Raw genomic sequence first — 16,171 nt, 5'->3', positions numbered from 1 at the left:
GAATTCATTTATTCTCCTGCTGGTGGTTTTAGATTCTGTGCTGAAAGACAGGCTGCTTTCTGTGCATGGCGACCGTGGCTAGCATGGCCTGTGATTATATAATAATTTTGAATAAGTAAAGAGATGTTCTCATGGCAGGTCTTGTAAGGGCAGTCTGGAAGCTGACATCATGAGGGATTAAGTTGCACTGCAGTGAAAATTTGCAGCTGTCAGAGGTGCAGCAGCACATCAGCTGTAACCTCCAGGTGTAAATAGACCTTCATCAGCATCATTGAAAAGTCCTGGGAAGACCCAAAGCACAGCGGCATGCTGTCCATCAAAAGTCATTTGCAGAATCTTGTTCCTGACAGTGGTATGTTTTATCCCCAGTAGCTGGCTGGATCTATAGCACTTTACAACAGTTCTTTTCAAGGAAAGGTAGAGTTTATATGCTTGCTGGTACCAAATTCTGATGAATTATTTTACTTTTCTGCCCTTTTTCTCTTGCTAAGAAACATTTGGGGGCTAGGTAAAATAAGGCAAATGGGAATTTATTTTAACATGAAAATAGGACTAAGATAATGATAACTAAGGTGATCCTTAGTTTTGAGAAATAATGATGACTGACAGGAGGCACAGTTATCTTCTGGGCCAGGTGCCATCCGGATATTACCTAATCGGCTTCTTGAGAACATGATCTTGTCTTTTGTTCACAGACGTATCCCCCAGCCCAGAACAGTGTCTGGCACAGAGTAGGCACTGCAGTGAGTGAACTCAATGCAGATAAGGATTCTGCATCACAGGGTAGTTAAGTTGCCTGCCCAAGGCCACACCATTAATAACTGGGATTCCTTGACAATAGGTAGATGAAGAAAGTGAAAGGCACAGAGAATAATGATTAGTCTTCAGAACTCTTTCACTGAAAATATTATTTACTATGGTTTTAGAGGTGTCTTGAGTTTTCCGAAAGAAAATTTCTTCATATATTAAAATATACTATTTTTAATAATTAACTTTATTAAAAATAAATATGACATAATTTTTTTTTTTTTGGTACACGGGCCTCTCACTGTTGTGGCATCTCCCGTTGCAGAGCACAGGCTCCGGACGCACAGGCTCAGCGGCCATGGCTCACGGGCCCAGCCGCTTCGCGGCATGTGGGATCGTCCCGGACCGGGGCATGAACCTGTGTCCCCTGCATCGGCAGGCGGACTCTCAACCACTGCGCCACCAGGGAAGCCCGACATAATTTTATAATTATAATATTATGAGGATTAAATGAGAAAGAAGTTAGAACAGTGCCTGTACTTTGTAAAGCGCCATATGTATGAAAATTTGCCTTGGGTGTCATTTATCTTTTAAAGGGTGTTTGATCATTTATTTGGTTTTAATTTTGAAGTAAAGATAAAATTCTTCTTTAACTACGGAGACTGTCTTTAAGAGTACACCTGAATGAGAAAATATAATTCAGAGATATAATAGGAAAGCCAAGAGTGAGGTCTGATTTTAGTAATGAGAATATTGTTACCATCTAAATACTACATGAGGGGCTTCTCTGGTGGCACAGTGGTTAAGAATCCGCCTGCCAATGCAGGGGACACCGGTTCTAGCCCTGGTCAGGGAAGATCCCACATGCCGCGGAGCAACTAAGTTCCTGTGCCACAACTACTGAAGCCCATGCTCTGCAACAAGAGAAGCCACCACAGTGAGAAGCCCGCGCACCACAATGAAGAGTAGCCCCCTCTCGCTGCAGCTAGAGAAAGACTGAGTGCAGCAACAAAGACCCAATGCAGCCAAAAATAAATAAAATAAATAAATTTTAAAAAATTAAAAAAATAGTACATGAATATACAATATTTTCTTAGCCAAAAAACTAGAATACAGCAGTTTAGTAGGAATTGTCCTTAGAGCACCAAGAAGTGTATTATAAGAAAGTGTGGGCTTCCCTGGTGGCGCAGTGGTTGAGAGTCTGCCTGCCAATGCAGGGGACACGGGTTCGAGCCCTGGTCTGGGAGGATCCCACATGCTGCGGAGCGGCTAGCCCCGTGAGCCACAATTTCTGAGCCTACGCGTCTGGAGCCTGTGCTCCGCAACAAGAGAGGCCACAATAGTGAGAGGCCCACGCACCGCGATGAGGAGTGGCCCCCACTTGCTGCAACTAGAGAAAAGCCCTCGCACAGAAACGAAGAGCCGACACAGCCATAAATAAATAAATAAATAAATAAAATTTAAAAAAAAAAAGGCAAAATTCCTTTAAAAAAAAAAATGAAGGTGTTACTCTTTAGCCCAATAGCCTAAACATTGGTTTTTTTTTTTTTGGCTGCGTTGGGTCTTTGTTTTTGCATGCGGGCTTTCTCTAGTTGCGGCGAGCAGGGGCTACTTTTTGTTACGGTGCGCGGGCTTCTCACTGTGGTGGCTTCTCTTGTTGCGGAGCATGGGCTCTAGGTGCACGGGCTTGGTAGTTGTGGGCCACGGGCTCTAGAGCACAGGCACAGTAGTTGTGGCGCACGGACTTAGTTGCTCCTCGGCATGTGGGATCTTCCTGGACCAGGGCTCGAACCTGTGTCCCCTGCATTGGCAGGCGGATTCTTAACCACTGCGCCACCAGGGAAGCCCAGCCTAAACATTTTTGACATAGCAATTCTATCAGTAAAATACTTTCTGCTCGTACCTGCAACATTTGTATATTTATGAATTATAATATTATTAAATCCACAAAAATAGAAATAAAAGAATGAGAGAAGTAAACATGATTAGGCATTCTAATACCTTTTTTCTATATCCAAGAGATCACCTTGCACCCTCTACTTTTGGTCTGGTTTAGAAAGACCGAAAGTCATCTAGAAGAGAAAGCACATAGCATTTTTTGAAAGAGGGCTTGCTAGATTTTTGGAGTGGTAGGTGGATGAGATAGTGACAGAGAGGTACACTGTCAGGCAGATTGCGTGTAGGGTGTTTTGGGGGGTAAACCAGAAAGCTATCCTTGGCCATCTGCTAGAAAATGTTGGTGAGGTGATCGCAGACCAAACTCCTAAGGATTAAAGTACCCCCATTAGATTGGTCACATCACTTCCCCATAATGGATTATGCTGGGCACGCCGGACGAGAGGAAAAAATGTAGTTCATACACAAGGTTTGCAAAATTGCTTTTAAATGTGAAAGGTGTTTCAGCTCTTTGAAGGAAAGAGACTTGAATGGAGTGGTAAGGAAGGCAAGTTAATCATTTAGAAGTGAGAAAGTGGAAATAATGTTACTGAATGCAAGTTCCTGTGCCCCAGGCACAGTGAGGCCAAACAAACCAAAACATCAGAGTTTGGAGCAGAGAAAGGTTTACTGCAGGGCTGAGCAAGGAGCACAGGTGGCTCACACTCCAAAACCCCGAACTCCTAGATGGTTGTTTTTGTTTTTTTTTTTGCGGTACGCGGGCCTCTCACTGTTGCGGCCTCTCCCGTTGCGGAGCACAGGCTCCGGACGCGCAGGCTCAGCGGCCATGGCTCACGGGCCCAGCCGCTCCGCGGCATGTGGGATCTTCCCGGACCGGGGCACGAACCTGTGTCCCCTGCATCGGCAGGCGGACTCTCAACCACTGCACCGCCAGGAAAGCCCTCCTAGATGGTTTTTGAGGAAAAGTTTTTATAGGCAAAATTTGGGGTGAGGGTTGCACTGTTGTTTCTTGACCCCTCCTCCTTTGTTTCTGCACCTCCCCTCCCTTCCCTGATTAGCAGCTGTTTAAATCTGCCCCTTGGAACTCAGGGAAGGTCAAGGAGGCCGAATGAAGCCTATTTCCTGCCAAAAAGAAACTGGGAACATGGAAAGCGTTTGTACCAGGGAGGGCCCCACAGGGTCCTGCTCCATTTCAGTAAGATGAAATCATTGGATTTGACCTTGGCGGGAGGGATGGGTGGATAGAGAGGTAGTGAGGAGGTGGCTGAGCACCAGGAAGCCCCCAGGAGAGACCTGTGTGGAGGCTGCTTTAGTCTTTGGAAGGGCAGGAGCAGAGCATAGAGTAGGGCCCTTTTTGTCGTTATTGTGGAATATTTCAGGTAAATTAGTCTTAGTTTCCTCACAAATTAACACTTTCTAAGATTGTCAAATACTTTACCTGTTTCTGGACTTAAAAGATCGCGTGAAGGGAGAGTATCAAGTTAACAAACTGTTGTTTGCTTACCTGGAGGAGGGTGCTGTAGTATCCCTCCAAGGCAGAGCTCATCAGCCTGGCAGACCAACAGGTGGTGATGAATATGAATTTAATAGGTTGATGGTTGGGGTAGACTGGTCATCTGTGATTTTCTGTTGATCTCTGGGACTGGGTTTAACTACTGTGATAAACTGGGAATTTTAGACAGATTTAGAATTCAAAATGACTGTTTTTTGAAGAACTAAAAGCAGACTGGAGAAGTACCTGGGTTGCCCAAAGCTTCATTTTCATTTGAGAATGTGCAAAACTGTACTTAGTACTGAATGGAAAGTGGAATTTGGTAGCTTTTCAACAGTGATGCAATTTATTGATTACTCACAAGTAAAATTCTTGAGTGCTATTCGAGTATTTTCAGCAGAAGCATTTCACAACAAGAGAGAGAAAGAGGCCTCTTCTGGAAATAGGTGGGCCAGATGTTAAAGAACCAGAGGAAAAAGCAAATATGGGCCCTTGGTGGGTACGTTCCATTCGCTTAGGAACTTCCTTGAAAGATGGGGTAGATAGAGGGACCTAGTCTTTGGCAGCATTCAGCTCTGGAGAAGTTTTCTTAAATGGTAGTTATAATATCATTCAGAAAACACGGTAAATATTCCTGTCCTTAATTTTATATAAAAAAAGGCTTAGTCACTCTCATAAATTATTGGTTGATGTGTTTGTGGCTTAGATGGAGAATGTGAGAAACTGTGATAATAGGCAAATACTTAGAAATAGATTCAGAAACTGATAAAATAAGGATTTGGGGTTGCTGGGAGCCATTGAGAAAAGTGACCTCACTCAAAGAGGGAATCAAGGAAGAGTTAGGCTGATTCCAGAAACATGACTCATTAGGGGAATGCAGCCGTGCGTGCCCTTCCCTGCTCTTTCATTGAAAAGGCGTGGGAGCGTCAGGTGGTGGGCCTGGCCTGAGGGCAGGTATGCCCATAAACCCTGTGAGTCTTCTTCTCCATCCTTTGTACAGTAAGGGAAGAACCAGTACTAACACATGGCTCTGGTGTGCAGATTGTAATCCAGCAAATCCTATTTCAAGAGTGTGGGAAGGGCATAACATTCAGAAATAAGTGTTTAGAGAAATGAATGAAAAGCTTTAGATTTTTTTCTCTGAGTGACCTTTGGGTCGCAATTTCCTCCTCTAAAAGTAAAAGAAAGGTTTATTGGAATAATCTCCTAAAGCCCCTTCTGATTCTCAGTGAGTGTGTCCGTTTTGAAGAGATGAGCCTGGGAGATGACATTTATTTAACACTACCTACCGTGTACATTCCAGGTGCTTTATGTACAAGTTCCTTCAATCCTCATTATTTCGTTCACTCTATAAATTATACCCACGAGGTAGGGATATCACTATTCCTGTTTTATAAATGAGTGTGAGTAATATGGATAAGTTCACTCAGCTACCTCTAATCACTGGCTGAGCTGGAATACAGTGAGAAATGGTCATAATAGTAACAGTGATTCGTTGTCAGTTTTGAATGAAATGGAAAAAAGTCAGTGTTTTGGGTTTTAGAGTTGTTCTATTGTCTCACAGGTCACTAGAAGTAAAATACACTTTTTAAAGAGAGTAAGATCTCAAAGTCTATCCCTTAAACAGGAAAACTCATTCTTTATATTGTTGGGATTTGAGGGAGGGGCGCTAAATGACACCCCACTTTTATCCTGTCAATCTGAGTTCTGAACGAGCTCTCATAGAGACAGGAGAAAGACAACATCAGGAATTCAAATTGTACCTTTTTTTTTTTTTTTTTAACTGATGGAAGTAATATTGGAGAATGTGTCTTAAATGTATGTCAACAGTAGGCTTCCTAACCTGAGCCCCACAGTAGTCAGGCTTGTCTGGCTGCTCATGTGGTGCTGGACCATCAGGGTTTCCCCACGCGGAGGCCTGTCCCCATAGAGCCAGGATGTTTAAGAAGACTCAGATGTGTGCCTCCAGAGAGTAGCTTGGCATCCAGGAAGAAGAAGATGGGAGGGGCTGTGTCACCATCCCCAGTTTCTGTTCCCAGACTTCAAGGATGAGGTATTTCATTGGCTTTCTAAGAAGAGATGAGTGTAGGGCCAGGATGGTAAGCTAGAAAGAAGCCTGCTCTCCACCTAAAAGGAGCCAGGAATGAGGCACACACCCCGCTTCCCTGAGCCCCACCCCCCAGGAATGAACGTTGGTCTGTTTCCCAAGGCCAGCAACATTCTGGATAAGTTTTTTTCTACTTGAGATACTGGCTTTTGTGAAAGTGAAATTGGATTTAAAAACAAAACAAAAACCCCCAGACCATATTGTTGCTGAGGCCAGTGCCGCTGCTGTTTCCATTTTAGTAGATGTCAAAGTGAAACATTCTGCCTTATATTATTCACTCGATGTTCTAAGAAAGTCACTGTAACTGCTTGTGCTAATAGTAATGTCTTTCAGAAGCTGAATTCAAACACGTGCCTTTGGAACTTTAAAATACCTTGGTACTTCTCGGCTTTTTTTTTTTTCTTTTTTGGAGATGGTGAATAGCTCGAAAACTTAAGGTAAACAAAAACTGCCCCTTTCCATATGGCTGTTGAAGTCCCTGCCGTTCCAGAGACCCAGTGTTAAAAGTTGCTCTCTCCCCTCCCATGCTATTTTTTCCTACGAGGAATGGAAGATGTTCAGACTGAAAATTATTGTGGGCAAAACTGGCTTGTCATTTTCTAAAGTAACATTTTTATTCAACAAGTAAAACAAATTTGCCCAACTAAATTATTCATAGGAATTACAAAACTTGTCATTTAGAGTGGATGTTGGGATATTCAGGTCATTTAGAAGGCTGTGGTTAAAAATAAAATGACCTAAATATATAGCTCTACTTTTTTTTTTTTTTAAGGGAAGTTTAAGCTTTTAATTTTTTTTTGACATTGGTCCTAATTCTGTTTCTGTTGGGAATGTAACTAGCTACTCGTTCAGTGTTCTAAATAAAGACAATTCCTTCTTGTTGGTTGTTTCTCATAGTATAATATGTGGCTGTTTTTTAGTCAAGTTGTGTAAGTTCTGGATCCTTTTTGATGCATGAGGATGTACATGTGAGTGACAGAGAAACTGGAGAAGTGGCAAGCAAATGACTCCTCCAAGAAAACTTGAAGAGAGTTCGTTCACTGTTCCGATCACTCCTTTTGTACTTGAGAAGAAGGAGCATTTGAAATGTGAACTTGTCCCAATCTGCTTTGGGGCAGTAACTGGAGCATAAAATGTTGAAAATCAATTATGTATTTAGGGAGGTAAAACAGGCTGACATATTGAAGGCATATTATGTTCTGTTTGGTGGACGAAAGCAGGGCAGTTACATCATATTCCTGCAGTAAAATTGTGTCCCAAGGGGGTGAGACACAGAGGATAACACATCTTTATGTATCCAGACTTCACAGAATATGAGAGTATTTACGCTGTATTTGCCATTTGTCCTGGGAAAAAATCCTGTCTTAAAACTGACTCTGCTTTTTTGGTGGTGAGCTGATAAGTATAGAATTTGCTTTTTAAAAAATACATTCTTGGCCCTGATTTATAGTGGTGTGGTCAATTTGCAACGCATTGTACATTCCTGTGCCAATTAGGAGAGGGTAGGAAGAGTTTTAGATTTCTTCTGTAACCCACTGTGCCTTATAGTGCTGACTGCTACGTAGCTGTTTGTAGATTTACAAGATATTTGCATGGGTGTTGTCTTATGTTCACTTGATCAAGGAAAGGTCCCTGAGGACTGGGTTGTGTTGAATCTGAGACCGTATGTGTTGGTAAATAGTTGTATTAGTCGGCTAAGGCTGCCGTAACAAAGTCCCACAAACTAGGTGGCTTAAACAACAGAAATTTATTGTCTCAGTTCTGGAGGTTGGAAGTCCAAGATCAAGATGTTGGCTCGGTGCATGTGACCCCCTAGAGGTGCGGGATAGGGAGGGTGAGAGGGAGACGCAAGAGGGAGGAGATATGGGGGTATATGTATATGTATAGCTGATTCACTTTGTTATAAAGCAGAAACTAACACACCATCGTAAAGCAATTATACTCCAATAAAGATGTTTTAAAAAACAAAAAAGATCAAGGTGTTGGCAGGGTTGGTTCCTTCTGAAACCTGAGAGGGAAGGATGTGTATTAGGCTCCCCTCCTTGGCTTGTAACGTCTTCACATCATCTTCTCTCTCTATACATCGTCTGTCTCTGTTTCCAAATTTCCCCTTTTTATAAGGACACTAGTCATATTGGATTAGGGCCCCCCTTAGGTTCTCTTTTAACTTGATTATTTCTGTATAAAGACCCTGTCTTCAAATACAGTCACATTCACTTAACTGAGAGTTGTCTTCAACAAGAATTTTGGAGGGGACACAATTCAGCCCATAACAGCAGCAGATCTGGGGTCATAACTCTCTTTTTGTCTCCTAATTCAACAACTCTCCCAGCCCTGTTTAATAAAGATTTGTTATTTGGCATATATGCAGCTTGGACAGAGAAGGCCACATTTTCTACTCACAAAAATACCAACTCCTCTGCTCGCAGTTTCCTGCTATGCTGGCTAGTAAATTGAAGCCATTTCTTACATGGAGACAGTTTTGTTTGAGGCTGTTTTTTAGTGAGTTTTTAAAACATTTATCTTCTCCGCCTTTGATCCCTGGAGTATAAAAATACTTGTCATTTGATGCACACGTTGGCTTTAAAGAGATATAAAGTGTGCACTTTGCCTATGATCTTTTCCCTTTTTGTCTTTCTGGAATACTTTTTTTGGTCTTAGCAGGGGAAAATGATCATCAGAGTTTGAGGGTTTATATATAGGACATACAGTCACCTGGGTAGTTGGTCTCTTAACTCCCAGGCAGCAGTGGAAATCATGGTACCAGGTAGTTCTCCCATCCCAAGTTTGGGTTGGTACTCAAAATGTAATATTTAAAAGATAAAATATATTCTATCACTTTGATTATTCAGTAATATTTAGAGGGATCTTTCCTGCCAAACAACATTGCTGCCAAAAAGGCATCAGTTTAGTAAGAAATTTCGAAGTGCAGTGCAATTTCTTCTTAGAAGGAGCTAAGTGCAGTTTGTCTGACCCAAGGTTGTAAACTCGTGGGGGGGGGGTGGCCCTGTAAAGGTTAGGAAATGAATGTTTGCAGTGGTTCTGAGTTGGAAGACTGCAGATGTATACTGGATATAATGTGTGTGTGTGTGTGTGTGTGTGTGTGTGTGTTTCTCAGGTTAAATGCAGTTTTCAGAGTTTTAAATTTGCTTATATTTTATGTACTTTTTTTAAAAAATGAAGGACCGATGCCACAGAAAGCAGCCACATATAGAAATTAAAAAATAGGACCCTGACTGAAATAGTTTGGGACCTTCTCTTGTGCTTGTTGATTTACAGCCTGGCAAGACTCTTGTGTGTGCACGTTTTGAATGCTATTGTAGAACAGGCATGGAGATTAAAACGTCTTGTCACTGTTACCCGGCATCCCACAGTTCAAAGGCAGCCAGTTACATAGTACTTGGCAGGAAGCTGCCCATTTTGTATATTTTTGAGAGAAAAGAGAGGATGAGGTGTCTGTGCGGAGCATTTTATAATGAAGGAAGAACAGCCCGACTGCTGTAGACAGGTATTAAAAGGCTATCCCACTGGCCTCATAACTGTATCTGCTACAGAGTCATCCCCATGAGGCCTCCAGATTGAGAAGAAAGCCCACAGTTGTGCTGCACAGCTGTTAAAATAGTTAATACAGTTCTTCCTAAACCATTATGGGAAATGCAGTAGTTGGCTTTTGAGAACATGAACTTGTAGTGTATTGGGGGTCTTTGGGATCATTAACAACTTGATTCTAGCAAACAGCAGCAGACGAGATTATGTCGGCTCTGTCATTCATTGTTTAAAAATTGTCTTAAAGTATACATAACAAAAGTTACATTTTAACCATTTTTAAGTGTATAGTTCAGTGGCGTTAAGTACATTCCAACTGTTGCACAGTCATCACCCATCCATCCCCGGTACTTTTTCATCTTCCCCAAGAGAAACTATACCCATTAGACACTAACTTCCCATCCTCCACTCCCTCCTGCCCCTCCAACATCTATTCTACTTTCTGTCTCTGTGCCTTTGCCTCTTCTAAGTATCTCATGTGCGTGAAATCATAATATTTGTCCTTTGTGAGTAGCGGGTCTCATGATGCTTAAGCTGTATCTGAACAGCTTTCACCATATGCCATTTTCTTTTTGATCATAAAATAATTTACTAGGTAACCTTAGACTATTACAGCTCTAGGACAGAAGTTTGAAACTGACATGCCTTCAGGGGCCAGAGAGTAGTAACATCTAATATTTATAGAGCAGTTGCTGTGTATGAGGCGCTTTGCAGGCAACGACACATTTCCCCTCACACCAGCCTTATGAGGTAAATACTATTAATATCCAGGTTTGCAGATGGGAAGCTAAGAGATGAATTACTTGCCTAAGATAATGACATGGCTGGTATGTGGCAGAGTGGAGGTGCCAGCTCAGTTGTCTCTGCTCCAGAGCTCTTGAGCTCTCCTTGATTATACGCAGGTGGAGGGAGCAAAGGCAGACGACATCCTGAGCTAGCGAGGGAGTGAGCTGAGGGGGAAGGCTGAGCTTCAGCTCCAGTGGTGGGGTTAATTAAGGGAGTAGTGGAGGTCGAGGGGCTGCACGGCTGCCTGCCGTGGGGTGTCGCAGAGTAGGAATGCGGGCTCAATACTGCTGGCACTCCCAAACTTCCAAGAGAAGCTAGACCATTATTTAGAGATGACCTCTGGATTTCTGAGTGTTTGCGACCTAACTCAAGTAGAAACTACAACAAAGCGTGTGGGCCAGACAGAATATCTGTGGCACACTAGTGTGAGACCTTTTTCTCCGGAAGCCTTGTACTTATCCAGACCCTTCAACAGTTTGTACCCCTAGGACACTCATCGCTTGCCATTGTTTGGACCCAGAGGCAGGGTCTCGCTGATCTTTGCTTCCCCAGCTGCAAGGTTTTCAGTTAATGTGTGCTGAGCCAGTGAGTCTCCACAGCGCTCATGATTTCCACCTGCGTGCTGCCAAGAGTTCACTGAAAGTCTAATTCAAAACAAAACAAAGCGGTTGATTTTGAGAGGCTCATATCCTCTCCTGTGGAGCTTCATAATTTATTGTTTCACTGGGGCTCCTTTGATTTAACGATGCTGATTAAAATAGGACTTTAAAGTGTGTGATTGTTTTCCTTTAGAAAATCCCACCAAAGATACTCAAGTATACGCTGTGTACAACACATACAAACCTGAACCGCCTTATTTTATTCACAGCTGCCAGCGTTTGTGACATGCGTACGGCGTGCTCGCCCCTGTGTTAAGGATTTTACATGCCTTATTTTGTTAAATTCGGAGTTAATTAATCAAGAGTTTGTGGACTTAGATTGAGTTTTAGTATCGGAAGGGCTTGAACACGTCTAATTCAATTTGCTGACTTTGCATACGAAGCTGGTCAGGGCGAGCAAATTTAAGAGACTGGTTCAAGGTCATCCATCTCTTGTATGGTATAGCCAGAACCCTTTGGACATACACACCTGTTGAGTGGTATAGACATAACCCTCTCGGATGTACATATCTGTTGTGTGGTGTAGCCAGTGTCGCCCCCCTGCCCGAAATACTGTCCAAGAGTCTTTTTCTAGACACCATAGCGCTTCTACTTTTCTCTCTCTACCAACTGTGGGAAACACAGGGCTTAGTAAGTTAAAGTGTAATAATTTGTTACCACTCACATAAACAGCTTCTGAACTATGGATTATTACCAGAGGATTTGAAGTTGTTTGCTAGTACAGGTGTGGTTTTAGAACATCTGTTGTGCCTTTGTGAAATGTCTGTAGTCTGGAGTTACATGAAGCTAAGAAAAGAGACTCAAGTCCTTACCTCATTAGCCCAGGACCCCAAACTAAAAGAGCTGACCATCTTACACATAATACCGTAATTGACAGTGTAAGGCGAATGGTTAACTTAAAACAGATTATTTACAAATGAATGATGCATAATCATCATATTCATCTAATATTTGACCCTTTGCAACTACTTTGGTAGTTGCCAGTGGTTTTTGAATCCATGTTTTAAGCCAGAGGGCAGGGTTTGGGCCCTTCTTGCATTCAACTGAAACTAATTAAGGCTTTTCTTTTTAAAAGTTATTTTCCCATTGACAAAAGCAATCTACATTCTGGTACAAATTTCTTTAAAAGTACAGAAAAGTAATTTTACCATTCGGAAATTTACTTCAGATATTAAAATAGAATAGTAAGTTTTATTTAAATTGAACAGAATATAACTGAAATTAAAACTGAAGGACTTGCTGAACTTAAGATGAATTTTTTTCAAATTTAATGTCCCCCCACATACACCTGAAGAAGATTGCTCTAAATTTAAAAAAAATATATGAAAAATACTGGCAAGCTAGCACAAGAATGCAGATTACTGTGACTTCAAATTTCCTGTCTTTTCTACTTTACCATATTGTCCACATATTAGAAAAGGATAAACAATATAGAGTGGCATATAATTAAGGGCTAGAGTGTGAGATATAGGCCATAAGTCAAAGTTTAAGGGCTGGAGAGGGGACTTGGAAAGTCCTATTTAAAAAATTAGGGACTTCCCTGGCAGTCCAGTGGTTAAGACTTCGCCTTCCAATGGAGGGGATGCAGGTTCGATCCCTGGTTGGGGAGCTAAGATCCCACATGCCTCAGGGCCAAAAAACCTAAAACATAAAACAGAAACAACATTGTAACAAACTCAATAAAGACTTAAAAAAAAGAAAGGTCCACATCAAAAAAATCTTAAAAAAAAAATAAGAGAACTAAAGACAGCTAAAAATTTTTCCTAGAGAGATCAATATCTTTTTCATCATTTCAAAATTGTACAAGAAAAATGTTCTGCTACTTAAAAATAGGTTGGAGAGAGTTCCCTGGTGGTCTAGTGGCTAGGATTTGGTGCTTTCACTGCCCTGACCTTGGGCTCAATCCCTGGTGGGGGAACTGAGATGATTTGAAAGCCCTGGATGTACATTATTTGGTTGCTCAGACAGCCTTTTGAGGTGTTCGTACTTTGATCATTGAAGTCTGATCATTTTAACTCAGACTGACCCTGATAGAGGGCTGTGCCTTATAACTTTTTATATTGTACTTACTTGTCAATAGCAAGGCCTTTTCCAGGATTCAAAAAACACTCAAATTTGGAGGGCTAGATTATAAATGGCTTAGGGTACTCTGACCACTTCCTTTGGTTTTGCTTTGATTTTTAGCCCTCTGGGTTTAGTTCACGAGCTGGAAGCATGGAGTTTGTTCTACATAATGCTACCTTTGCAGCCTTTGAAAGCGATTTCCTAGCATGCTTTCTAAGCTTGGACCAGCCCAGTGTTTGCACCCAGATGCCAGGCTTGTTGCAGTCTTCATGGGCTCAGCTTGACCTTCAGGGGTCGGCCTAAGTTGCCCTCTACTTTGAGGCTTTCCTCAACTACTTCAGCCTTCTTTGGTTCCCTGTCCCCTCTCCTTTTCTGTTATGCAGTTTAGCCCATAATTATATGCTAATCTATGTTGTTTATGCTTCTCTTGCAAGCAGGCCATATGAAGCAGTAGAAGGGATGGGAGCTTTGAAACCAGCATAATCTGAATTCCTGAGCCTGTTTCCTCATTTTCAAAAAGTTGCGGTTTAAAAAAAAAAACACTTAAAACTTAAATTTGCAGTGTATGATCCAGTATTGTTAACTGTAAGTACAGTGTTGTATAGCAGATCGGTATAAATTTTTCATCTTACATCACTGACACTTTATATTCATGGAACAGCAACACCCCATTTACCCCCCACTCCCCACTCCAGCCTCTAGCAACCACCATTCTACCTTCTGCTTCTATGAGTCTGACTGCTTTAGATTCCTCATAAGAATTGGAATCTTTGCAGTGTTTGTGCTCCTGAGATTGGTTTATTTCATCGAGCAAGCATAATGTCCCCAAGTTGCATCCGTGTTGTAGCATATGACAGGATTTTCTTTTTTTGAGGCTAAATAATATTCCATTGTACAGATGTGCCACATTTTCTTTGTCGATTCATCTGTTGATGGACATTTAGGGTGCTTCCAGTCTTAGCTATTGTGAATAAAGCTGCAGGGAACATGAGAGTGCAGAGAACTCTTCGAGATCCTGATTTCAGTTCTTTTGGATAAATACCCAGAAGTTGGATTGCTGGATCATACGCCTCTTTTTTTTTTTTTTTTAGGGTTTGCAATACAGAATTTGTGCACCATGTAATGCCTGGCACACAGAGTGGGTCCTCTCCTGTCTGGAGTCCTTGAGCAACCTCTTTTGTTCATGTATATTCACTGGGCTTTATTATAGTACTTTGTCATAGTACTTCTTGCTTTACTAATGCCTTACTGTTTTTGACCATGTGTTCAATAACTTTGATAATTATTTTGGAGAGAAGTCATTATCCACATCTACCCCCTCAGCCCCTGCCAAAAACAAAACAAAACAAAACAAAAACCCAACAACAAAGAAACCCAAATTTTTATTCACTGGTCACTCACAGCAGCTGTGTCATTGAGGAAACATTGACATTGCTTTTGGTTTTTAAATGACTGTGTGTTATTCCTTCCCAGGACTGAAAACATTGGAAGGTTGGAATTTTCAGGATTGTTAACAAGATCAAAAAGCAAAGATATAATGCCAAGGGGGAAAAGTCTTTCTGCAAAATAGTGGTAGGAAGCAGAAAATGCTAGAATTCTGTAGAAAATGATAGGTGTTGCAAAAATAAGCTTTGACCAGAAAATGAAGGTTGCTGTTTTTATGTTATTTTGAAATGGAAGACAGTTTAGCCATCTAGAGTTTTTAATGTCTGATTTTTTTTAAGGCTGTGGATAAAAATGTACATATAAATTTAGCTTTGTTAATAGCATTTTAGAAGACGACTTGATTTCTTGCAGAGAATTATCTAGTTATTTTCATATTCTGTATTTCATATTCAGTAGCCATAGATGTTAGCTTTGAGGTGGTTTATAAGAAGTCCTCTGATTCCCCTCCACCCAGGGAAGACACAGTTGCCGCCATTTCTCTGATTTTCCTCGGGTTTCATCTTAGAACTAGTGAACAAGGGGGCCGTGGCTTCAGTACCCACAGGCAGCATGGGGGTGTTGAATTCTCAGGGAACAGATATATCCTATTTGCTTTTGCTTTGTTGATGTCTCATTGCTGAGGTTTTAATTTCTGATAGGTTAAGATTCAGATCCTGTGACTTATTTGTGTTCTGGCCAGAGGACCCTCGGCTTTTTGTGATATGAGTCATTTCCCTGTGAGGCCCACTTTGGGCCAGGAACCCTCCACCCGGAGGTGGGGACAGCAGTGCTGGCACCTGCAGCTGGAAGTCCTGTGCGCCGGGAGGAAAGAACGGGAGTCTGCAGCGCTGGTGGCCTGGCAGGGAGCGGCGCAGGGCGGCAGAGTAGCCTGACGGAGCACCTGTGTCCCCTGACCAGCTGCAGCCCAGTGGGTTCAGGGTGCACCTCCGGTCCCCTGGAGGATTTTCAAGAGGCAGGCAGCGCCTCGGAGCCCAAGGACTTACAGGTTATCCAGCGAGGGGCCCGGGCTCAGTTATCAGAACCGAGCGAGAGGGTCACCCAGGCCTGTGGAATGCAGGAGAGAGAAGCCCAGTCATTAGACACAATAAGGTCAGGGCTGGTTAAGCAGCAAGAGCAACTTGGCTTGAGCTGTTTAAATCTCTTATTCTAGAAATTCCCGCTGGCTCACGCCAGGGAGGGGAGGGTGCGAGCAAGGGTCAAGAGGCTTCAGCTGTGGGGAAGGAAGGATGGGCTGTGGAAGCTGGAAACAGCAGGCCAGGCCTAGAAGGCCTGGACAGCCCAGACCTGATGAGATAAGCTTTCGGTACTGGGTGAGTCGTTGTAGCTTGTTTGTAAATGGACGGGTCTCAGAGTGTAAGTAGCATATTCAACAGTGAGCTTGAAACAAAACTGAGAGTTACTTTTGTGAATCTGGACATAGATTGAGTT

The 16,171-nt window shown here is 42.3% G+C and overlaps 1 protein-coding gene across 5 annotated transcripts in view; it reads left to right on the top strand.

The window, feature by feature from the left end:
• Positions 1–16,171, top strand: part of TANC1 (tetratricopeptide repeat, ankyrin repeat and coiled-coil containing 1) — a 233,619-nt gene that overhangs the window by 31,419 nt on the left and 186,029 nt on the right. The window lies entirely within an intron of this gene.

This window comes from Aethalodelphis obliquidens, unplaced genomic scaffold (genome assembly GCF_003676395.1).
Source record: "Aethalodelphis obliquidens isolate GAN/ISIS:26980383/991018 unplaced genomic scaffold, ASM367639v1 scaffold2, whole genome shotgun sequence".
NCBI classification, from domain to species: Eukaryota; Metazoa; Chordata; class Mammalia; order Artiodactyla; family Delphinidae; genus Aethalodelphis; species Aethalodelphis obliquidens.
This window is presented reverse-complemented; position numbering and strand designations above follow the sequence as displayed.